Source organism: Neoarius graeffei, chromosome 4 (genome assembly GCF_027579695.1).
Source record: "Neoarius graeffei isolate fNeoGra1 chromosome 4, fNeoGra1.pri, whole genome shotgun sequence".
Lineage (NCBI taxonomy): Eukaryota > Metazoa > Chordata > Actinopteri > Siluriformes > Ariidae > Neoarius > Neoarius graeffei.
This window is the reverse complement of record NC_083572.1, coordinates 39,948,430-39,973,967: the sequence shown is the minus strand read 5'-3', so window position 1 is coordinate 39,973,967 and position 25,538 is coordinate 39,948,430. Positions and strand designations below refer to the sequence as shown.

At 42.9% G+C, this 25,538-nt stretch overlaps 1 protein-coding gene across 6 annotated transcripts in view; it reads left to right on the top strand.

Moving 5' to 3' along the window:
• The window catches only part of foxp1b (forkhead box P1b), a 402,937-nt gene that overhangs the window by 123,719 nt on the left and 253,680 nt on the right, over positions 1-25,538 (top strand). For all 6 annotated transcript variants that reach the window (XM_060919243.1, XM_060919242.1, XM_060919241.1 and 3 more), the window contains one exon: positions 7,570-7,637. The gene's annotated coding sequence lies outside the window, so the exon portion shown is untranslated. The remainder of the gene's footprint in view (positions 1-7,569; positions 7,638-25,538) is intronic.

The following is a 25,538-nucleotide window of genomic DNA, read 5'->3' as shown; positions in this document are numbered from 1 at the left end:
AAGGCTGGACTAGGCTACAAAACCATAAGCAAGAAGCTGGGTGAGAAGGAGACAACTGTTGGTGCAATAGTCCGAAAATGGAAGAAATACAAAATGACCATCACTCGACCTCGGTCTGGGGCCCCACGCAAGATCTCACCTCGTGGGGTATCAGTGATCACGAGAAAGGTGAGAGATCAGTCTAGAACTACACTTGTGAATGATCTTAAGGCAGCTGGGACCACAGTCACCAAGAAAACCATTGGTAACACATTACGCCGTAATGGATTAAAATCCTGCAGTGCCCGCAAGGTCCCCCTGCTCAAGAAGGCGCATGTGCAGGCCCGTCTGAAGTTTGCCAATGAACACCTGAATGATTCTGAGAGTGATCGGGAGAAGGTACTGTGGTCAGATGAGACCAAAATCGAGCTCTTTGGCATTAACTCAACTTGCCGTGTTTGGAGGAAGAAAATGCTGACTATGACCCGAAGAACACCATCCCCACTGTCAAGCATGGAGGTGGAAACATTATGCTTTGGGGGTGTTTCTCTGCTAAGGGCACACGACTACTTCACCGCATCAACGGAAGAATGGACGCAGCCATGTACCGTAAAATCCTGAGTGACGACCTCCTTCCCTCTGCCAGGACACTGAAAATGGGTCGTGGATGGGTCTTCCAGCACGACAATGACCCAAAACATACAGCCAAGGCAACAAAGGAGTGGCTCAAGAAGAAGCACATTAAGGTCATGGAGTGGCCTAGCCAGTCTCGGACCTTAATCCCATAGAAAACCTATGGAGGGAGCTGAAGCTCCGAGTTGCAAACCTTAATGATCTAGAGATGATCTGCAAAGAGGAGTGGACCAAAATTCCTCCTGACATGTGCGCAAACCTGGTCATCAACTACAAGAAATGTCTGACCGCTGTGCTTGCCAACAAGGGTTTAGCCACCAAATACTAAGTCTTGTTTGCTAGAGGGTTCAAATACTTATTTCACTCAAAGAAATGCAAATCAGTTTATGTGTTTTATATGAAGTTATTTTCTGGATTTTCTTCTTGATGTTTTGTCTCTCCCAGTTAAAATAAACCTACCATTAAAATTATAGAATGTTCATTTCTTTGTCAGTGGACAAACTTACAAAATCAAATAATAATTTCCTCCACTGTATGTACTAGTAGGGGTGTCCAAACTTGTGACGGGTACTGTGTGTTAGTCTCAGCCGCCTGATTGTTTCTTCTCTCCGTACGATTCTGCTCCAGAATCTTTTGAGGTCATCAGTTTGATCAGTTCAGATCCAGGTCGTGCACTCGTCCTTCCTCATTCTTAGCCATCATCCTTTTCCTTATTGAATAAAACAGAAATTCTGCTTTTATCAGTCTTTCTTGTGCTATATACTAGTGCATCTCAAAAAATTAGAATACCATGAAAAAGTTCCTTTTTTTTCATAATTTAATTCAAAAAGGTAAACTTTCATATATTCTATATTCATTACATGTAAAGTGAAATATTTAAAGCCTTTTTTTGTTTTAATTTTGATGATTATGGCTTATAGCTCATGAAAATCAGAAATCCAGTATCTCAAATTATTAGAATATTCCCGTAGATCAGTCAAAAAAAGGATTTACAATACAGAAATGTCCAACTTCTGAAAAGTATATTCATTTATACACTCAATACTTGGTTGGGGCTCCTTTACCATGAATTACTGTATCAATGCGGTGTGGCATGGAGGTGATCAGTCTGTGGCACTGCTGAGGTGTTATTGAAGCCCAGGTTGCTTTGATAGTGGCCTTCAGCATATCTGTATTTTTGGGTCAGGTGTTTCTCATCTTCCTCTTGACAATACCCCATAGATTCTCTATGGGGTTCAGGTCAGGCAAGTTGGCTGGTCAATCAAACACAGTAATCTCATGGTCAGCAAACCATTTGGTAGTAGTTTTGGCACTGTGGGTAGGTGCTAAGTCCTGCTGGAAAAGGAAATCAGCATCTCCAAAAAGCTCGTCAGCAGATGGAAGCGTGAAGTGCTCTAAAATCTCCTGGTAGATGGCTGTGTTGACTTTGGACTTGATAAAATACAGTGGACCAACACCAGCAAATGACGACATGGCACCCCAAATCATCACAGACTGTGGAAACTTCACACTGGGCTTCAAACACCTTGGATTCTGTGCCTCTCCACTCTTCCTCCAGACTCTAGAACCGTGATTTCCAAATTAAATGCAAAATGTACTTTGACTTTGGACCACTGAGCAACAGTCCATTTCTTTCTCTCCTTAGCCCAGATGAGACACTTCTGACATTGTCTCTGGCTCAGGAGCAGCTTGATATTAGGAATGCGAAAGTTGTATCCCCTTTCTTGAAGATGTCTGTTCGTGATGGGTCTTGATACACTGACACCAGCCTCAGTCCACTCCTTGTGAAGCTCTCCCAAGTTCTTGAGTCAACTTTTCTTGACAATCCTCTCAAGACTGCGGCCGTCCCTGTTGCTTGTGCACCTTTTCCAGCCACCCTTTTCAGCGATGACCCTTTGTGGCCTACCCTCCTTGTGGAGGGCATCAGTGATCATCTTCTGGACAACAGTCAAGTCAGCAGTCTTCCCCATGATTGTGGTTGTGTGTACTGAACTAGACCGAGAGATACGCCGTGTTCATACTGTTTTACTCAAACTCGAAATGAAATATTCTAATATTTTGAGATTTTTTTTGTACTGTATGCCATACTGATTAAAATTAAAATAGAAAAATGCTTGAAACATTTTAGTTTATGTGTAATGAGTCTATAATATATAACATTTTCACTTTCTTAAATAACTGATGGAAAATATTGAACTTTTTCACAATATTCTAATTTTCTGAGATGCACTAGTATATATTTAACCCCGTCTTGTATTGAATGACTCCTCGTCTCCATTGTCAGTGTTGCTGGTGGATTATTTCTGAACTAGCGCCTCTGAATCGCCACACGTTTTGGGCACTTTGCCATCCTGAGCCTGAGGGAGGAGAAGAGCTCAGGTCAGCCTATAGGCTGCGATTGGAGTTTGTATAAATTAATATGCAAACGAGGCCAGACAGTTCACAAACGTCCCAGTACAGAAGTAGCCACGGATCTGCTGTCGAAGCGTGCGCGAGCAATTAATGGCTGAACTCGACGCTAAATATTCATGCGCTCTTATGTTGCCGGTGAAGTGAGGGAGGAGAACGTCCATTAGATCGACTGAAGAGGCGTTCAGAATGACCAGGGAGGCCTTTTTGTTGCGATCAGCTTGTTTTTTTTTTTTTTTGCTGAGTGCCAGTCCATGCGTGGAGTGTGTGTTTTGGCTACCGTGATGATGTAAATGTGGACACTGAAGAGCTGCCTTCACTGATGGTCCTCTTCAGGATTTGGGTTTTTAAAGAGAGATGGTTAATATTCATGCATATGTACGCCACTTGCAAAAAGAGCAACGATGAGGAGGATGATTGTTATTTTTATTTTATGATTAGATTAGCAGTCACTGCACAGCCGGGCTTGGATTAAGGTTAGATTTTAATCCGTGTCCTGGAACCAGACCGAAGCAATGGACGAAGGATTACAGATTAGGGCCTTCCCGGATTTAGCAGTCCTGCGAAAACGATGCGTCGTAAACACACGCATGCGTCAAGGCTTTGGCCGTTCACTCGAGCCGCGTATAATCATCAAGGCGTTCCGAACTTCCCGTGAACAACGTAAGGACCGATGTTTCGGAGAATCTTCTAGGTGTGCACTCCGTTTCAAAGTACTTGGAATGAAGCACATCAGTGCATTAGCGTACCACCGGCCGATCGAGAACCGATCCTGTTCTTACACATGCTGTAAGAACAGGATCGGTTACATTCCTGGCAAGTCCTGAATACGAGTGTGGTATGGCCGAGTATCCTATCAGACCGCTTAGGCGTTTTTCAGACCGTGTGTGTGTGTGTGTGTGTGTCAGAAATGGCGATACGCAATCTGTTTACCTTCTACAAGAAGTTGTTTAACATGAAGGAAGCAGAAGGAAAGATCTTAAAATTAAAAGAAAAATAAGATTACGCCTATTCAGGTTCTTGTCCGATTGCATAACAAAGAGGTTTGTGTGTGTGTGTGTGTGTGTGTGTGTTAGAGGTCATGATAATGTTTGGCACAGAACAAAACGATATACTCAGCATTTTCGTTAGTTTTGTCGCGTTTTGACTCATGATGCGTGTTCCTCTCCGGGTGAATTTCCTGTTGATAAAGAGCAAGTAAAAGTGCATTTTTAATTTTACTGTATCGCAAGCGATTCACAAGATTAATCACATGTCTGTCTGTCTCTCTCTGTCTCACACACACACATGCAGGCCTGCTCATTCATGTGCTCCTCCCTGTTCGTCATTTCCCCACTTATATCTTCCCACTCTTGATTTCGCTAGCCCTCTTGCTTTAGCTTCTCTATTACACACCCATAGGACCTGATCCTCTCAGCTGGCTCTCTCGTTTCTCCTCCTTTCCCTCCCTCGCTCTTCTCAGCCACACCGGAGCGGGTGCGCTTCTTGTTCTCCATCAGCCGGCGTCATACAGGAGCTTAAACTCCTGCTCCTCGCCACCGGTCACCCCGCTGCTTTAAACCTGCCATTAGCGCGCGCCCCACCACTTTCAATTCCGACAATTATCTGTTTAGCTATATTACGAGCCATGCAATTCGACTACAAAGTGAAAATGCAGCAGTGTGCACAGCTGCCATCTAAAACTCTGTCATGCTTCCTGTCTCTCTCCCTCTGTCTTTCTCTCACACACACACACACACCAGCCCCTTCCCTCCTCCATCTCCTCCTACCTCAGCTAAAATGGTCTTACGATTAGAAGGAGGGAACATTTGTCTAAATTGAATGACGAGCCATTTCAGTAAACTCATTTCGCACCAGAGGCCATAGCAGGTGATTTGAATTAATGATGTTTAGCTTTTTAAACTGAAAAGATTTGTCATGTGTCATGGCGGCCTGTTGATTTACAACAGCTGTGATGATATGTTAATTGGAGCTCAGTGACTCGGAAGAACAGAGAGAGCATCGCCGCGGTAGGTGGCAAAAAAAAAAAAACCTCCAAGGAAGAGACGCGCATACGTTTGTTTGTGGTGAGGTCGGTCCACGTTTGTGCCGGACAGATTGGTGAAACTTGGTGACGCCACGCTGGCCTGTTGGATCTCCTTCCTTTTCACCTGCGAGCAACACGACTGGGCGACCCGAACACCCGGCCACTGCTTTGACTGCCAAATATAAACTGCATGAGGGAGCACTATGAAAGAGCTGATCAAAATTCTTTTTCATACTCAGATATGCTTTGATGCTTTTATTCAAACGGCCCCCAGACACTGGCCTATAGGCATCCTGTGCTTTAGCATGTGAATCGGTGTGGATGTGCACGTCCTCTGGGAAACACGAGGCACAGACATCGTGCTCGAGATTTTTATTCTGATCGGCTTATTGTTGTTGGGTTTTCTTTATTTTTCCTTTTTCTTTCCTATTTTGTACGGGCAAATTACCTAGATATGATCTTATAACTATGGGAAATGACAGAGAGGATAAAAAAGGCCGTATATTCCTCCTGTAAACTGTTAGTCGATGGCACGTCATTAGGGTGAGAATCACTGTGTTCATTGCTCTTAGGGAGAGGATGAGTGTGTGCTGAACATAAACCATCACAGACACTGAATTTACAGTAACCATCTCTCTCTCTCTCCTCATCTCTGTCTCTCTCTTTTCATCTCTCCACCTCTCTCTCTCCATCTCTCTCCATCTCTCTCTCCACCTGTTTGTCTCTCTCTTTCTCCATCTCTCTCTCTCTCTCTCCATCTCTCTCTCTCCACCTGTTTGTCTCTCTCTCCATCTCTCTCTCTCTCCCCTCATCTCTCCACCTGTCTGTCTCTCTCTCCACCTGTCTGTCTCTCTCTCCACCTGTTTGTCTCTCCCTTTCTCCATCTCTCTCTCCTCATCCGCCTCTCTTCACCTGTCTGTCTGCCTCTCTCCACCTGTCTCTCTCTCCACCTCTCTGTCTCTCTCTCCACCTGTCTGTCTGTCTCTCTCCACCTGTCTGTCTCTCTCTCCACCAGTCTGTCTCTCTCTCTACCTGTCTGTCTCCACCTGTCTGTCTCTCTGCACTTGGCTGTCTGTCTCCACCTGTCTGTCTCTCTCTCTCCACCAGTCTGTCTCTCTCTCTCCACGTGTCTGTCTGTCTCCACCTGTCTGTCTGTCTCTGTCTCTCTCCACTTGTCTGTCTGTCTCTCTCTCCACCTGTCTGTCTGTCTGTCTGTCTGTTTCTCTCCACCTGTCTGTCTGTCTCCACCTGTCTGTCTCTCTCTCCACCAGTCTCTCTGTCTCTCTCTCTCCACCTGTCTGTCTACACCTGTCTGTCTCTCTCCACTTGTCTGTCTGTCTGTCTCCACCTGTCTGTCTCTCTCTCTCCACCTGTCTGTCTCTCTCTCTCCACCAGTCTGTCTGTCTGTCTCTCTCCACATGTCTGTCTGTCTGTCTCCACCTGTCTGTCTGTCTGTCTGTCTGTCTACCTGTATGTCTGTCTGTCTGTCTGTCTGTTTCTCTCCACCTGTCTCTCTTTCTCTCCACCAGTCTGTCTGTCTCTCTCTCTCCACCTGTCTGTCTCCACCTGTCTGTCTCTCTCCACTTGTCTGTCTGTCTGTCTGTCTGTCTGTCTGTCTGTCTCCACCTGTCTGTCTGTCTCTCTCCACCTGTCTGTCTGTCTCTCTCCACCTGTCTGTCTGTCTCTCTGTCTCTCTCCACCTGTCTGTCTGTCTCTCTCTCCACCTGTCTGTCTGTCTCTCCACCTGTCTGTCTGTCTGTTTCTCTCCACCTGTCTGTCTGTCTCCACCTGTCTGTCTCTCTCTCTCCGCCTGTCTGTCTGTCTCTGTCTTTCCACCTGTCTCTCTCTCTTTCTCTCCCTCTCTCCACCTGTCTGTCTCTCTCTCTCTTTCCACCTGTCTGTCTGTCTGTCTCTCTACCTGTCTGTTTGTCTGTCTCTCCCTCTCTCTCACTCACTTACACACACACACACACACACACACACACACACACACACGTAAGTCAGAGAAAGACAAGTTTCTTTCCTCCAGTAAAGTTTTATATCTTTATCCAGTGTGACTGAGTGTGTTTTCTTCAAAAACCAGTTCAGCGTCCTTTTGTTCAGACCTTTATTGATTTGTTTTTCCTGGAAAGACAGTCTGCAACATTGGTAATAAAAAGCTCCAGCTCGCACCGTGTTTCCTTTGATGCGATAGTCTTTTTTTGTTGTTGTTGTTTTGTTTCATTTATTATTTTTTTTAAGATGCAGGAGTTACTGAATACCTGTTGATGCTGAAGGCCACTGGCAAATCTTTACCGAACACAAGCACAGCTACTCCGCTTCACACGGCGAGATGGGTCCTGTGTGAAAATACCTCCTTCATGATCATAACTACACACCTACTCATGATTTAATGCGCCTTGACCCACCACACATGCACAGTTCTATCAGCATCACTGATGGGCTTCAGAGCTGACGGCTGTTTTCATGCCTTCAGTAATTCTTCATTCATAAACATGCGTTTGTGTTTGGTCTGTCCACAGAACGAGAAGGCTAAACTCCAAGAGTTGTAACCAAAGACGGCTTCAAGCAAGCGAGTCCTTGGAAGAAGGTAAACAAAAGATTCTTTATTAGTATGAAGTGATTTGTGAGGGAAGGCCAGGTAGAGTATCAAATCGGTTTAATGCACAGGTTTCTTTGCACGTTTTAGTGTTTCCTCTGCCCTAGCACACCCACTTCACCTCAGCGAGGGCTGTTGGCGTATCGGTGCAGGAAAATCACTGACACGTGCAGGTCCATGGTCGAGAACCTGTGGTCTAATGAATAACTCGATGTGGTGCAGAAAAGATATTTCTGGCTTTCATGACTTGCTTTTCTAGTTTGCTTTTGTATGAGCTTTTAAAATATAATAAATAGGGAACTGTACTGAAATGTGCATACACAGTGCTGTGCAAAAGCCTGAGGCACATGTAAAGAAAAACTGTCGACCAAAAATGGCTTAAAACATAATAAAATGAAATGTTTCAACATTAAAAAATACGGTAATCAGTAAGCCATAATAAATGAAACAAAGTCAGTATCTGGTGTGAGACGACCCTCTGCTTTAAAAATAAATAAATAAATAGCAGTCTCAGATACCGCACAGTGAGTGCAGTTTGATAAGGAAATGAGCTGTAGGTTTTACTGAGCATCTTCCAGAACCAGCCCTGGTTCTTCTGGACGCTTTGACTGTCGCACTCGCTTCTTCATTTTGCACCAAAACCAAGCAGCCTTCATTATGTTTTCTTTTTTCATCTGAAAAGTGCTCTTTTAAGGAATACGCTGCTCAGATACAAACTTTTTTTTTTTCTGTAACATTTCATTTTGTGCTGGATGGAAATCAAACTTTTGGACTCTAAAATGTTTTTGTACCGACTCGATAAAAGAATTCACCAAACAGAAATCTATTACAAAGTTTGTAGGGAAAAAAAAAATAATGGGGCTACAGTAAGACTTTTGCATGATACTGGTATTTTGATTGTTTTATCCCCCGCTGGCTGAAAGGCCCGAAGGGGGATTATGTCGTGGCGATTTCCGTCCCGGGAAGGGTGCTCACCTTCTGAAATCAACTCCTCTCACTATTTTTTGGAGGAACTTCACATAACTTGGCAGAAGGCCTTGTTATATGTCGGTAATACACATATTGCTATTTTATTAAATTCGGTCACATTTTACCAGAGTTACAGCCCTCGATTAACAGTCTTGTACTTTGACAATTTCATGAAGGTGTGCTCGCCTTCTGACATCGACTCCTCTCGCAATTTGTGGACGAATTTCTTGAAGCTCGGCAAAAGGCCTTGTTATATGACGCTAATATGCATATTGCGATTTAATTTCGTTTGGGAAAATTTTCCCAGAGTTTTGACCCTCGATTAAATAACTTGTACTTTGACAATTTCATGAGGGTGTACGTGTTCTGAAATCAACTCCTCTCACAATTTGTAGAGGAATTTCACCAAACTTGGCAGAAGCCTTTGTTATATGACAGTTATACGCATATTGAAATTTCATTTAATTTGGGTAAATTTTCCCAGAGTTCTGTGCTTGATTATTAACAAACTTGTACTTTGGCAATTTCATCAAGGTGTGCTTGCTTTCTGAAATCAACTTCCCTCACAATTTTTATCCCCCGCTGGCTGAAAGGCCCGAAGGAGGATTATGTCGTAGCGATGTCCGTCCCGGGAAGGGTGCTCGCCTTCTGAAATCAACTCCTGTCATAATTTTTTGGAGGAATTTCATGTAACTTGGCAGAAGGCCTTGTTATATGTCGGTAATACACATATTGCTATTTTATTAAATTCGGTCACATTTTACCGGAGTTACAGCCCTCGATTAACAGTCTTGTACTTTGACAATTTCATGAAGGTGTGCTCGCCTTCTGACATCGACTCCTCTCGCAATTTGTGGACGAATTTCTCGAAGCTTGGTGAAAGGCCTTGTTATATGACGCTAATATGCATATTGCGATTTAATTTCGTTTGTGAAAATTTTCCCAGAGTTTTGACCCTCGATTAAATAACTTGTACTTTGACAGTTTCATGAGGGTCTTCTGAAATCAACTCCTCTCACAATTTGTAGAGGAATTTCACCAAACTTGGCAGGAGCCTTTGTTATATGACAGTTATACGCAGATTGAAATTTCGTTTAATTTGGGTAAATTTTCCCAGAGTTCTGCGCTTCGTTATTAACAAACTTGTACTTTGGCAATTTCATCAAGGTGTGCTTGCTTTCTGAAATCAACTTCCCTCACAATTTTTTTTAATCCCCCGCTGGCCGAAAGGCCCGAAGGGGGATTATGTCATAGCGATGTCCGTCCACACACTCACACACACGCACGCACACCCCATGTCTCAGAATGGAACAGTCCCGAGCTAGTGACTGACACACTGGAATGAACCAAAGGAGTGGATTAGGGGTGTTCACACGTCAGGGCCACACAGCAGGTCTGTGTATCTGTGTTCTGTCTTGCATAGCATAGTGGGTATGGACTAGACTTCCCTTGCTTTCCCATGAGCTCACCCTTAAACACACATCTCCACACACCCTAACATCCTCTCTCTCTCTCTCTCTCTCTCTCTCTCTCTCTCTCTCTCTCTCTGTGTCACACTCACTCTGCCCTCCCTCGCCTTTCCTGCTTTCAGCCACATACTGAAATACTACACAGCACTCATTTGCCTTTTCCTTTCCCCTTCTCTCTTTCTCACTGAGTCATTTCTCACCAGTAAGTTGTCTTAATTGTAATTCACTCCACCTGACTTTCCAGCTTCCCTATACAAACAAACAGACTGAACATTTCGGAAGGGCGTAAAGATCAGCTGTCGGCGGGAAATGCGCCTTTGTTCGGCTCAGACGCACAGCTATAAATCACTGCTTTTTTTTTTTTTGCTTTTTTCTTTCCCCCCTTTTCACTCAAGCCAACGCTTGAAGAGGAGGAAATCTGTAGCCGGAGCAGAGACTGTACCACACACACACACACACACACACACACACACAATTACCATCACTTCTTTATTCGTCTCGTCCTTTTATTTTAGCGCTGCTCACATATGGAAACAGAGCGACATTCATGGAGTGTGTTTGGGTTGTGGCGTGGGTCTGTTGTCAGAGCAGTGAGAGCAAATCGGGTTGGTTATCAAAGACGCAAGTTTGTTCTGGATCGGCTAGGTTCAGAATATTTATTCTCGGATCAACATGTGCGAGTGTTTAGAGGAACAGCTTCCAGGAATGTGGAGGGAAGTACAAAGGAAACATGACAGACTGAGAGTTGTCTGTAGGTGTGGGTATTTGTGTGTGTGTGTGTGTGTGTGTGTGTGTGTGTGTGTGTGTGTGTGTGTGTGAAGTAAAAGATAATACACATTTGTGTGTGCTTTCTCATGTCATCTTGATTTTGTGGTGAAACTGAATTAAAAACAATCATGCTTTCTTAACCACCATGTTTATTCACCAACCAGTCTCCACCTGTCTCCTTTCTCTCTCTCTCTCTTACACACACACACACACACACCTTAGTTGGCTAGACTAAGACTGTTAAACCGATGTCGCTTCTAGTAAAGCAAACAGCACTGAGAAAACATCAGAATTCTTAGTATTTGGTTTATTTATTCTTCACACCACATTCGCTGTCGAATTCTTGAATCCGATTGTTCAGAATGCGTTATTTAATTTTCTATAAAAGTAGCTCTGACAGTGTTGCCAGCTGCAGTTCAAACGATGGCTTTATATTTCATGACTACACACAACCTTGATATGGTGAAGTTTTGTGGAAAAGAATGCGGTTATAATATTAATGGAAGGAGTCTCCAGCGTCAGTGCTTTCGAACTCTCAGTAAGTTTTCCACTCAGCGAGTCTTCAAAACTTTCCAGCTTTCTTTTTTTTGTCGATCAACTTCATAAAGCAGGGAAAAAAAAAAGAGAAACTTTCCAAAAGTCTTCTTACCGTACAACACCTCCACAGAAGTCAAGTCCAAAATCTAAAGTCCAGAAAAGAAACGCAGGATGTAATAATTCTAGATTGTATTTCTTGCTTGCTACCAGAAAAGGATGTTTTTTATTGCTGTGTATTATTAACACATCAGATGGGAATGTCCATGCTTTGGGGTTGTCGGCTGATTCAACCCAAAAGTGTGTCTCTGCCTGCCTTTTACACACATCCCTCTTCTGTACAACGATGCAACATACGTACTCTCTGCATGAGCGTTTCGTCTCGTATTTGCCCAGCTTAAACGTGTTGCGGAAAGAAGGATCTCAGTGAGTTGTTCTTATTACCCTGCGCTGGCCGAAAGGCCCGAAGGGGGATTACGGTATGTCGTGGCGATTTCTGTCCGTCCGTCCTGGGAAGGGTGCTCACTTTCTGAAATGAACTCCTCTCAATTTTTGGAGGAATTTCATGAAACTTGGCAGGATTCTTTGTTATATGTCGATAGTACGCATATTGTAATTTCGTTCAATTCGATCGCATTTTACCGGAGTTACAGCCCTCGATTAACAGCCTTGTACTTTGACAATTTCATGAAGGTGTGCTCGCCTTCTGACATCGACTCCTCTCGCAATTTGTGGACGAATTTCTCGAAACTTGGCGAAAGGCCTTGTTACATGACGCTAATACGCATATTGCGATTTAATTTCGTTTGTGAAAATTTTACCAGTTTTGACCCTCAATTAAAGGAGAACTGAAGGCATTTTTTTTTAAATCAAAATTTTATTTATCTCATTTTATTAAATATTGGAATGCATTTTTGATAGCTATTTTGTCACAAGTTCTGAGTGTTTGAAATATGCTGTGTAATAGATTAGATTAGATAGAACTTTATTGATCCCTTTGGGAGGGTTCCCTCAGGGAAATAAAAATTCAGTAGCATCATTACAGGATAAACAGAGAATAGAAAAAAGAGAGAACTTCTAGTTAAATTAAATATTTAGAAAACTTCTAGATAAATTAAGTATTTACAGCCCATATGTCAAAGCAACGGCCGTGAACGAGATTCGTCGAGACCTGTGCCAGACATCGTAGGACGGAAGTAAAACGTACAGCGCAAATCAAAGTCACCGACATCTGCCGACGTCGTCAAAAGACGCGCGCGCCCTCTTTCGAATGCTGATGTAATCGAGCCGGAAGTTTTGTTTGTTTTGATAGCAATCAGGAAAGTTTGAAAAAAAAAGCAGGCAGTAATCGTCAGTTAAACTCGTTTTTGTGCAATATTTCATTTGGAAAACAGTTTTCAAAATGGCCGCACTGACACCTGGCTGACAGTTCGAAGTCTCGCACAAGTCTTGTGAAGATCGCGCGGATAAGCGACGCCCGCCGTGGACCAAACGAACTACATTCAACATGGCTAAAAACCGAATAGGCCGATAAGTATAATATTCAATTGCAATTAGTTGGCAATACGAGTCACGATATAAGGTTACTAAAACCGGAAACGTCATTGAATACAGTAGACCCCCGCCTGTTCGCGGTTCAGTATTCGCGAATTCACATATTCGCGGGATTTTATATAGAACATATCTCCTATACATTCGCGGAAATCTCAGCGATTCGCGGTCATTTGCATTCTCTGAGCCGAATGCTCGCCCGCTATTGGCTGAAGTTTGAATGGCGGGCTGCTGCTCATTGGCTGATACGAATGAGCACATTGTACAGTACAGTCTCGCGGTTCCCGTAGTTCAGACTTGTTCACGTGTTGTGCGTTCTTGATATTTTTGAATAATTTTTACGCCCTACAATGGCTCCTAAACGCTCTGCATCTTCTAAAGGTGATAATACACGGGGCAACTTTTTGGGCAATGTTGCCGAGCAATGTTGCTGGCAACGGGCAACTAGGTGAGACACAGGGCAACTTTTCAGGGCAACTAACAATGGGCAACAACAGTTAGCAATGGCAGTTTACAGTTAGCTAAAAAAAATCGATGTCTTAATTTTTGCTGTGACCATTTAATCAAGCTGTCTGTTGTTTTTTAGAGCTTTGGTGAGGTAAATTCCTCCATATAGAATATTAAAATAACAACTTACCGGCGTAAAAACAGATGAGGAGTCTCTCCATCTCTTCACTGACACTGAGCGGCCGCCATATTTGTTTGAAATTTCTGATCCGAACCTCACCGGAGGTCACATGACTCGATACTCGCATTCTGATTGGCTTATCTCAAAAAGTTGCCAGCGATTATCAAAACCATTCAGAAAGAAACAATGTTGCCCAATCTCAATAGAAAAGAGTCAAAACACAATTGCCCAGCAACATTGCTCGGCAGCATTGCCCAAAAAGTTGCCCCGTGTATCATCACCATTATTCTTACGACTTATCGTACGAACAGCCACGGCCAAACAAAAAACCGTTTCGTATTTTAGATTCTTCAAAGTAGCCAGCGTTTACCCCGATGACGCTTTGCACACTATTGGCGTCATCTTAACCCGCTTCATGAGGTCGTCACCCGGAACACTTTTCAGTTAACAACTGTGCCTCATCAAAAGTTAATTAGCGCAATTTCTTGCCTTCGTAACGTGTTTGAGATCAAACAGTAAGCAATAAAAATACAGTAAATAGCCCGATTCCACAACTGTAGTAATCCAGATTATGTCAAGAACCGCTTAAGTAAAGAGAAACGACATCCATCATTACTTTAAGGCATGAAGTGACTGTTAGTTAATAAAAATAAAGACAAACCACTGAATTAAAAGGTGTCCAAACTTTTGACTGGTAGTGAGTAAAGCATCAGTTTCATCATATCTAATAAAGAATGTCCACATGTTCAACAGGGGTTTTGCGCCAGTTTTTCAAAACAGATAACTGCTTCATTCTGTACACAGCGGCCGTTTTCTTCAAGGAGAACTGAAGTCATTTTTAAACTTGCTTTATTTCTTAATTAACATGTTATTCAGTGACGTTTTCGGTTTTAGTAACCTTATATCGTGACTCGTATTGGTAACTAATTGCAATTAAATATTATTCGGTTTTTAGGCATGTTGATTTCAGAAAGCAAGCACACCTTGATGAAATTGCCAAAGTACAAGTTTGTTAATAATGAAGCGCAGAACTCTGGGAGAATTTACCCAAATTAAACGAAATTTCAATATGCGTATAACTGTCATATAACAAAGGCTTCTGCCAAGTTTGGTGAAATTCCTCCACAAATTGTGAGAGGAGTTGATTTCAGAAGACCCTCATGAAATTGTCAAAGTACAAGTTATTTAAAGGGGAACTGAAGTCATTTTTAAACTTGCTTTATTTCTTAATTAACGTGTTATTCAATGACGTTTTCGGTTTTAGTAACCTTATATCGTGACTCGTATCGGCAGCTAATTGCAATTGAATGTGATACTTATCGGCCTATTCGGTTTTTAGCCATGTTGAATTTAGTTCGTTTGGTCCACGGCGGGCGTCGCTTATCTGTGCGAGACTTCGAAACGTGAAGTGTCAACCAGGTGTCAGCGCCGCCATTTTGAAAACTGTTTTCCCAAACGAAATATCGCACAAAAACGAGTTTGAATGACGATTACTGCCTACTTTTTTCAAACTTTCCTGATTGCTATCAAAACAAACACAACTTCCGGCTCGATTACGCCAGCATTCGAAGGAGGGCGCGCGTGTTTTTTGACGACGTTGGCAGATGTCGGTCGCTTTGATTTGCGCTGTACGTTTTACTTCCGTCCTACGACGTCTCGCACAGGTCTCAGCGAATCTCGTTTACGGCCGTTGCTTTGACATATGGACTGATATATTACAGAGCGTATTTCAAACACTCAGAACTTGCTACAGCAGCGACAAAACGGCAATCAAAAATGCGTTCCTGTATTTAATAAAATGAGATAAATAGAATTTTGATGATAAAAAAATTTGCCTTCAGTTCCCCTTTAAAACCAGTTCGGAATCAAACTGTACAGTGGTGCTTGATAGTTTGTGAGCCCTTTAGAATTTTCTATATTTCTGTATAAATATAGAAAATATCAAATATTGGATCATTTCCCTCAATAAATAAATGACCAAGTATAATATTTTTGTCTCATTTGTTTAACTGGGTTCTCTTTATCTACTTTTAGGACTCGTGTGAAAATCTGATGTTGTTTTAGGTCGTATTTATGCAGAAATCTGGAAGATTCTAAAGGGTTCACAAACTTTCAAGCACCACTGTAGATCAACTGTGTTCAGTGGCCCTCCACACCATTTACTGGCACAAAAGACTTTATTTAATCAAATTGTTAACACACAATGTTTGTTCCCAAACCTACATTTCCTCTTGGGTCTCAATCTTATTGACTGCACGACAGCTGACGTTTTCGAACATTTCACAGCGGAATTTTAAACCACAGTTCGCGCAGAGAGCAACGTAAATTTCGCATGCATTTGCAAGTGCATTTTGTGGCTGTGCGCGTATCCGAGTGCATGTTATATCACGAGGAAAAAAAAAATCAATCTTCTGTTCTTTTCTTTTCTGTTCTTTTTTTTTTTCCTCCAGGTTTTTTTCTGACTGGTCCTGCTTGGATGTACACTGTTTTTCCCCTCTTTTTTTTATGATTTTATTTTCTTCCTTTCCTGGTGTTGTGCAAATATAATTTTATTAAAGACATTAGGGTGCATCAGTTGCCCTCACTTTCATAAAATCTGATGCAGTTTTGTTTGGGTGTTCCTTTCCACCAATAAAGACATCCTGTAAAATGTTTTGGCCATATTCAGAAGTCTAATGGTGGCACCATGAGGTTCATTTTTTTGCCAAAAAACGCTTATTTTATGTTTTCGTGTAAGGTTTGAATCACAATGTCGGACTCCGTTTATTGATTTCTTGAGACCCAGAGATCATGTTAAGAACCTTTGCAAGGGATTGAGAAGCATTAATGTGATTCATAATACATTTGTATTGTTTAAAAGTAGCTGAACAATGATTCAATGAACAGCTAAACCTCAAACTGTGCTTGATAATATATTTAGAATATGCACTAAAAATGTGTATCTAAAGGGGTGTTCACACGGCACATATTTGCATCGATGCTGCACTGATGTATTTTGTTGCGATATATCTTACACCGGTGTAAATTTTGTGGAGCGTTCACACGTCACAAACCTGCTTAAGGCCAGTTTATGCTGACAACGCAGTCCTCGCAGATGGCGTCACAGATGGCGTCTGCATAGCCCCCCCACCTTCGCAGACGCTCTGCGCGCACCTCCCAAAAATTGTGACCACCGCAGAAGCCTCGCAGACAAGAGGGCTCTGATTGGTCCACTCTACATCCGCTGTACACGCACTTCCGCTTCCCTACTTTCCCGGTTTGTTTTGTTTTCACGACCGCCATTTTTAAAAACACGAGTGAAGATGGAGCAGCACGAAGAGCGGTTGATCGAGGAAGTACGTACATCTATACGACTCCAGTTCTAGTCATTATAAGTAACCGGAGGATAAACACTCCACTAACCACACCCACCAACTACTCCTAGCGACTTTGCGCCCCCTTGCGTTGTGGCGGTGAATAACATCGCGCACGCCTATTACTCCCCGCTCAACGATAAATTACAACTGTCTGCGAAAAGCTATCTGCGAATGCCTTGTCGCAAGAGCATGCAGAGGCCCTTACTAGAGAGAAGCGTGTTAGCACCGGTGCAGCCCCACTTGCGTTCACATGGCAGTTTTTGCGACTGTGCTATACGATAGTAATAATGCGGAAATGAAATATGCGCATGCGTGAAAATGTACTTCGTTTTCCCGGTTGTCATGGCATCATCAAGTGCCGGGAAAACAACGTGGATGAAGACACCAGTGTTGCCAGATACTGCTGACGTTTTCCAGCCCAAAATATGTTCAAATCCGCCAAAATGCTCTTAAAACCGCCCAATCTGGCAACACTGGAAGACACGCAGTTCTGTTGTTGATATTCGCCATTTTGGAAGCGCAGAATACCAGGATGCAAATTATGCAATGCCCGTATGTAATCAACTCTCCTCACGCGTAGCAAGTCTACCCCTGTAGCGTTCAGACGTCCCATTTTATATCGGTGCTGCCCCGCAAACTAGCATTTACTCCGGAGTAAATTTCTTAAACCACCTCCCGAGCAGGGTTAGATTTGCACCGGTTTAAGCAGCGTTCAGGGGCTACACCGGGATAACTTTGTACCGTGTGAACGCTCTACCGGGGCAGCCCCGGTGCTACACCGGAGTAAAAGTTGCCGTGTGAACACCCCGTAAGATATTTGGTATACTCTATAAGGTGCCATAATGTTTCATGAAAAGTGATCGAAATTTTGTCATAAAAGTCATAAAATAGCAGCTTTTTCCATAACTTTGAGCTCCTGGTGCCACCATTAAACTTTTGAATTTTGTCAAAATATTTCACCCAGTGTGTTTTCTTACCAAAAGGAACATAAAAACAAAAATGCCTCATGATCGGAGGAACTTTTACTTCTTAGGGGGCATCTGATGCACCCTAAAAGACATGTACAGTACATGCAAAGTCCAGGAAAAAAACGCACGTATGAGGAATGCAGAAAAGTGTAGTCGAGTACATTACAATGCACAAGAAAAAAAAAAAAATTCTGACAGACTCTGACTTTAGCCAAATACGGCTTGTAATCCATGAAAACTCATTAACTTTGGCATTTGTTGTTCTTTAGTTTATATTGAGCATGAAGTGCTTTCAACAAATAACATTTTAGTACTCCGGCGCCTCCGCATCTATTCGGGGAAGCAAAATCCCTTTTACGGATAAAGCACCTGGAGCAGCTGCTTAATGGAATAGACTGAATGTTATGTAAATAAACAGCTTGCATTCGAACATGCGCATATGTGTGTGAGTGAGAGCGAGAGAGGGGATTTTTTTTTTGGGGGGGGGGGGGGGGGTGTTCTGGAGGAAGATTGCAAAGACAGCAGCACAGGTTGAATTTTTGCAAGTCTTAATTTCCTTCCAGTGTGTGATTTGCTGATTGTGAAAGTGTTGGATGAGTGAAAAGGAGAAACAAGAACTCGTTTAGACGAGGAAAGCAGAAAGACGGGACCTTTTAGATTTTGCTTTTCTTTGCGGCGCCGTCCACGAAGGCTTTCCATTTCTGCGTCTTATACAGCTGACCGCGTCGAGTGGTTATTTCAGCGAGCCTGTGGACAGACATCAACTTTTCTATTCCCTTTTGCCAGATTTCCCCAGAAATACAAAGGATATAAGAACCCAGAGACGTGAAGAGTTCTTCTGTAAACCTGTACGAATTAAATATGGGGTTCCACTGATTCAGCAGACCGAATCTGCACACAGGAAGCTGCACCTGAAGTGAAGCTACACAACGTTAGTGTTACGACGTCGATCATCTAAAAACAGTGGTGCGTGTTTGACATTCGTAAACCCGCGCGGTATTTTCATGACAGGATCCTTCACGTGCCATTCCACACTGAACGTGTGAGGTCAGGAGTCAAACGTAACAGAACAGTCGGGCTGAAAATCGAGTTCGTACCTGCCGTAGCCGTGTTTTCGGGTCGATTTTTTACTGATTTATAAACGCACTGTTACCGTGTAACCATTACACTTGCATCGTTTAATCGATGCGAGAAAGCGATCAGCCGGAATTGCTGGGTTTCAGTCACGTGACTTTTCTTAGCGGTTTTACCGGAAGTGAAATAGCTGGTGGTCGTAGTGCAAACAACTAGCAATAACTTATCAGAGTACGCTCGTAATCTAGAAGCCGCTGCTGGCTTTAGATACCTTCAGAAGATCGCTATGTGCAATGGAATCGACTCCTACAGTCGGGGAAAGAAGGATTTGTCATACGATCTCGAAAACTACCCTTCAGTCGAGTTCCCCGACATCTCGAACTATCTGGTGTTGCAGACGTCCTTCTACACCGCGAAACAGATGAAAGCGCGGAAGAGCGTAGAGGCTTACAACTTTTTTGTACGTGGCTGGGTAAAGGACCTCGCTATCAAGTCGCTGCCCAATGAATCCTGGATTGTTTTTGCCCGTTTTTTTTTTTTAAGCTTTTCGTTCACGTCTTTACAATGAAGCGCTGCAAGTTAAAGTGTAAACAAACCGTTGGCTTGATTCTCACTTGTGTTGGCTCTGATCTCTCCGGTAAATCATTCACAAAGATCATCAGAAACCCCTTTAAAGACCTGGATCTTAGTGAAACAAGACGGAGAAGCGATCACGGCGCATTGTAACTGTACGGCTGGGGAAGAGTTTTGTTGCGACCTTCATGCATATGGACTTTGTCAGGAGTAAAGAAAGAAACAGCCGGGGACTTTAGCGCTTCATGACTAAAAAAGTACCGTAAAATAACGACACGTAGCAAGAAAAGTACTTGGAAAACACTAACGCCATAGCTGCGAGGGAAATACAAACCTTTCACCAAGTGATCACTGCAAACTCGAGCACGCTTCGACTTTCAGTGAGAGGCTCAAAAGCCACCTTTCTCGACGTCTTTTTGTGAAATCCTGTGTTCGTTCAGCCTTTTTTATTAGTTCACGGGGAACCCTGAAGAAACTTTTATCAGTTTCACAGTTTGATCGATTCGAACAACGCAAGCGTCAGGCATTTTGCACGCGAGCAATGCACCTTCTCCGTACAAACGCTTTGCCAACTGAGCTTTGTCAGACCACCAGCTAAAGTTTTGAATAACTAATGAGGCGGATGTGATGTCACAGCTTTGCTTCTAAATAAAACGTGCAATTTGATTGGTTTGGGTCCTTGCTCTTGTCCATTCAGAGTAGCCAAGACTTTACATGGCAACACCATTGCTGGGCACCAAAATAGCGGAAGCCAAGCTTAAAAATGGTCATCCTAAATCGAAAGTTTGGCTACATTTTGGGTTTTGAGAAGACACGAAGGACATTGCAACGTGCCGCACGTGTTGTGTTGATGTGAAGTGTAAGGGAGGGTCAACTACAAACCTCGCAAATCATTTAAAGCGAAAACGCAGCGTGGATGTAAACGAAGTAAGGTTACTGTTCCTTGTACTCACAGTGCTGACTGACCTGTTCTGAATATGCATAAATATTAAATAACGCTCTTTGAAGAGGAAGGTGTTTGTGAGTGAGAGTGACTGATCCTCACTGCTCTGTGCTCAGGAATTCGTCAATTCAAGCTGCCGAAATATCCTTATTTTACATTCTTTTTTTGTTTTGTTTTGTTTTAAGCATTTTACACTTACATAACCTGTTCCTTAGTCAGCATTTGGAAAGTTTTCATTTTTCCAGACAAATTTCAATGGGATTTTGTGAATTAAAGTATAAAATCTGAGTTTTGTTTGCCCTTTATATTTAGTTGCAGAAAAGAATCAAATCGAAGGGTCTGAATCGTGAATCGAATCGAATTGAATTGAAGGGTCTGAATCGTGAATCGAATCGAAGGGTCTGAATCGTGAATCGAATTGAATTGAAGGGTCTGAATCGTGAATCGAATCGAATTGAATCAAAGGGTCTGAATCGTGAATTGAATCGAAGGGTCTGAATCGAATTGAATCGAAGGGTCTGAATCGTGAATCGAATCGAATCGAAGGGTCTGAATCGTGAATCAAATCGAATCGAAGGGTCTGAATCTTGAATCGAATTGAATCAGTGTCTTCGTGAATCATTGCAGCCCTAGTCAACAGCGGGGTGATGCTCCCTCCAGGTTGATTATTTTCCAATAACACCACATCTAGAAGTCTTTATTCCTTTTGTACCACAGACATTTGTCAGAAATCACTTTTTTTATGTACACTACCGTTCAAAAGTTTGGAGTCACTTTGAAATGTCCTTATTTTTGAAAGAAAAGCACTGTTCTTTTCAATGAAGATCACTTTAAACTAATCAGAAATGCACTCTATACATTGCTAATGTGGTAAATGACTATTCTAGCTGCAAATGTCTGGTTTTTGGTGCAATATCTCCATAGGTGTATAGAGGCCCATTTCCAGCAACTCTCACTCCAGTGTTCTAATGGTACAATGTGTTTGCTCATTGCCTCAGAAGGCTAATGGATGATTAGAAAACCCTTGTACAATCATGTTAGCACAGCTGAAAACAGTTGAGCTCTTTAGAGAAGCTATAAAACTGACCTTCCTTTGAGCAGATTGAGTTTCTGGAGCATCACATTTGTGGGGTCGATTAAATGCTCAAAATGGCCAGAAAAATGGCTTGACTATATTTTCTATTCATTTTACAACTTATGGTGGGAAATAAAAGGGTGACTTTTCATGGAAAACACTAAATTGTCTGGGTGACCCCAAACTTTTAAACGGTAGTGTGTGTGTGTGTGTGTGTGTATATATATATATATATATATGAGCAGGGTGCAATTTGTCAAAAAACCAGAAGGGGGGATGTTTTTTTTTTTTTTTTAAATCATGAAACGTCACAAAATTAAGGTAACAGTAGGCTAACAGCTCAATAACATCCGATGATATCAAATGAATAACACTAAATGAAAACGAACACTAAACCAGAGATAGTAAATTCATCTTCCTATCTCTCTGACTAAATACACGAACACTAACACACAACAAAGTTCGCATTGCTTGTCGCGTTGCTGTGATGTTTCTCTCCCTCCGGATTAAATGGACAGTGACTCGAAAATCACTGAAATACATGAATACTAAATGAACAGTTTGCTCTGATGGCGCAGTTCACATTGTGCGCAGCTTTCCGATTTAAACTGTTGTTTTCTCATCCTTATACTTCCTGTTTCATGGACTGTAACGGATTTGCTTATTTAGTAATTTTAATACAGAATTTACTTTGAAATTATAATCAGACACTCCAACGTCCCCCCTAAAAAAAAAAAATCGGCCGTGAAAAAGGCGGCATCCGCCAGAAGGCGCACTGTTTGCATCCCTGCATAGAACACAAAGATATTGTTATTATCTACAATGTATCTATTTGCTGGGGACGTTCGTGAACATCAAAGCTGCCACTTCGGGTCATTTTGAAAGTGAGTGCAATGTAGACCATAGAAAACTGTGTCACAACATGCCTGTCATGTCAACTTTTTTTTTTGGTTTGTTTGTTTTATTGACGGGGTTGTCCCCGAGGATTTTTTTTCAGCAGAGATAAAAACCAGTGGGGGGGATGATCCCCACCATCCCCCCCAGCAAATCGCACCCAGTATATGAGCATCACACTTTAGCTATAATTCTAAATATTACATTCATATAAGCATGTGCTATGATGGAAAATTAATCAGCACCTACTGACTTATGCAGTGCCCTCCACGATTATTGGCACCCCTTGTAAAGATTAGGAAAAACAATTCGGAAAAAAAATCCACCTTTTGGTGAAGTATATTTGTACCCCGGTTAATCAGGAAGTCAGGGATTACAGCTTGAAAGTTCCTCCACACTCTAATCAACTCAAAACTGTACTATTTAAACGGGAGACGCGCTTCAGGTACATTGTGTTCGCCGTCATTTCCAGGGGTGCCATTAATAGCGGCGCGCAAGTTTTTGTTGAAAAGCATTATTTCGTGATGAGAAATTTGTCTTCCTCTGAATAAATGCGTTGCAATGAAAGGTTGGGTTTTTCTCATTTTTTTCAGCGCGAGATGAAGCGACTTCGCCAAAAGGTGGATTTTCTTCGAAGCCCTTTTTACGAATCATTACAAGGGGGTGCCAGTAATTGTCGAGGGCACAGTGTTCGTAATTTAACAGCGCTGTAGTAAAAAACAAATTTGCATATTTTCTCCAATTAAGACGTACTAAGGCATATGGCTAAAGTTTGTGAACACCTAACGTGCTTTTTGAACGCGTGGCCACTTTTCCGAGAAGGCGTAGATTTCAGAGTGCGGCTGTGGGGACTCGTGTTCATTCAGCCACAAGAGCATTAGCGAGATCAGGTACTGGTGTTGGGTGAGGAGACCTCAGGTTTCAGTTCATCCTAAAAGTGGTCAGTGGGGTTGAGGTCCAAACCATGTCTTCCTGGTTTGTGCACGGGTGCATCATCAAGCTGTCAGAAATGGCGAGCTGAGGTGAAGTGAGGACCCAAGAGCAGACTCAAAACAGGCAGTGTACAGAAAAGAACTTCTTTAATGAGGTAGAGGGCAGAGGTACAGTAGGGCTCAGGCAAAAATCAGTGGTCAAAGAACGGGCCAAGAGGTCAAAACACAGAAGAGCAGGCAGGCACGGTCAGGGACAAAAACAGGATGGAAAAATCTTCACAAAAACTGAAGATAACAGGGACAAGGGAAACCCAGGCAGAGGAAGCAAAAACACAATCCAGAAGAACAGGCAGGTACAACAGGGGCGAAAAACTGGACAGAAAACTAGACAAAAAAAACACGGAATAAAACAGGCAGGGGGAATCGAGAATTCACAATACCAAAGGGCTGTAGTGAGGCGAGGAAAGTCTACAAGAGACAGTCTGGCAATTGGAGTAGCTCCAAACAGTTCTTAAAGTGCATATCACGGGTAAATTCAGGAGCGAGATCAACGTAATTCTCCTATTTTATATTAAACTTTGGTCAAATATCTGTCACATTCTGCATTCTCTGCAATTTTTTTTACCTTGCGCAATACCAGAAAAATTCAGTTGAAATCAAGCCATTTGAGGCGAATTGATCCGCCTCTGAAAAAACTTGGCATTTGGATTTCCCGGCAAACATTGATTTTCGTGACGTCGCGTGCGGGACGCCTCCCTCTGAATCCTACGTCAGCGCTGGTTTGTTTATGACAAAACGACCTGGTGGTTTTCTGCAAATTTCTTCAACGTTATCGCGTAATTTATTAAAATGGTTAACAGATGTATCGTAGGAGGGTGTAGCAACACCAATCTTGATGGGATTAGTACTCATCGTTTTCCAAAAGACCGGACAATGAGAGAGAAATGGGAGCGCTTGGTCTACACAGGCTGTGCACTGAAACCGTGCAAAGCTCGCGCAGCCTGCTGGCGCTTCCGCAGGTGACGTCACGAATCTGGCTCCAGACTCCCTTGGGATTTTTCCAGACGCGTTTTGTTGTTTTATTTTATTTTTTTCTGCTGTAGACAGATGGCCTTGGGCAAAATTACCCTTCTGGATGAGTGTGTAAAGGGACATACTTTCAGATAAAAAAACATGAAATTGGTCCAGAATATGCACTTTAAAAAGGCCCTGGCTGATGGGAGAGGAGTGGTAGCAGGTGTGGGAGTGCCGCTTCAGGGAAAATGGCCTTCAGCAAGGCAGGACTGAATTCCTGTCCCGGATCCGGCCTGGAAGTCCCACAAACTCAGGCATGGATGGACTGGACCGGACTGTGACACAAGCCAGAACATGTTTGGACTCCTTAGTTCCCATGAAGGGCAATCTAAATCCTACAAAGACATTCTAGCTTTGAGAAAGAAGCACAAACTTTTGGCCATGTCGTACGGTATAAGTGGGGTTTTGTCTTTCTCATTCTCATTATCTGTAGCCGCTTTATCCTTCTACAGGGTCGCAGGCAAGCTGGAGCCTATCCCAGCTGACTACGGGCGAAAGGCGGGGTACACCCTGGACAAGTCGCCAGGTCATCACAGGGCTGACACATAGACACAGACAACCATTCACACTCACATTCACACCTACGGTCAATTTAGAGTCACCAGTTAACCTAACCTGCATGTCTTTGGACTGTGGGGGAAACCGGAGCACCCGGAGGAAACCCACGCGGACACGGGGAGAACATGCAAACTCCACACAGAAAGGCCCTCGCCGGCCACAGGGCTCGAACCCGGACCTTCTTGCTGTGAGGCGACAGCGCTAACCACTACACCACCGTGCCGCCCGGGTTTTGTCTTTAACTTAAAAAAAAAACAAAACACAACAACAACCCAGAAATACTTGTTTGACATTCACTCCATATATTCTCACCAAGCACATGCTGGTTTCTCTACAGAAATGTTCTGCCCCCCCCTTCGGAAGGTGTATGGAGCAGGCGCGCTAAAAGTCAATTTGTCCCCGGCAGGTTTTTCAAGGCCGACGTCTCAATTCCATCCTTGTTTTTTTTTTCGTAAACGCAAGCCTCCTGAGCTGAGGAGCCGAAGTCGAGCAATGACAAACACCATTAGGTGAAAAAGAAATTTCC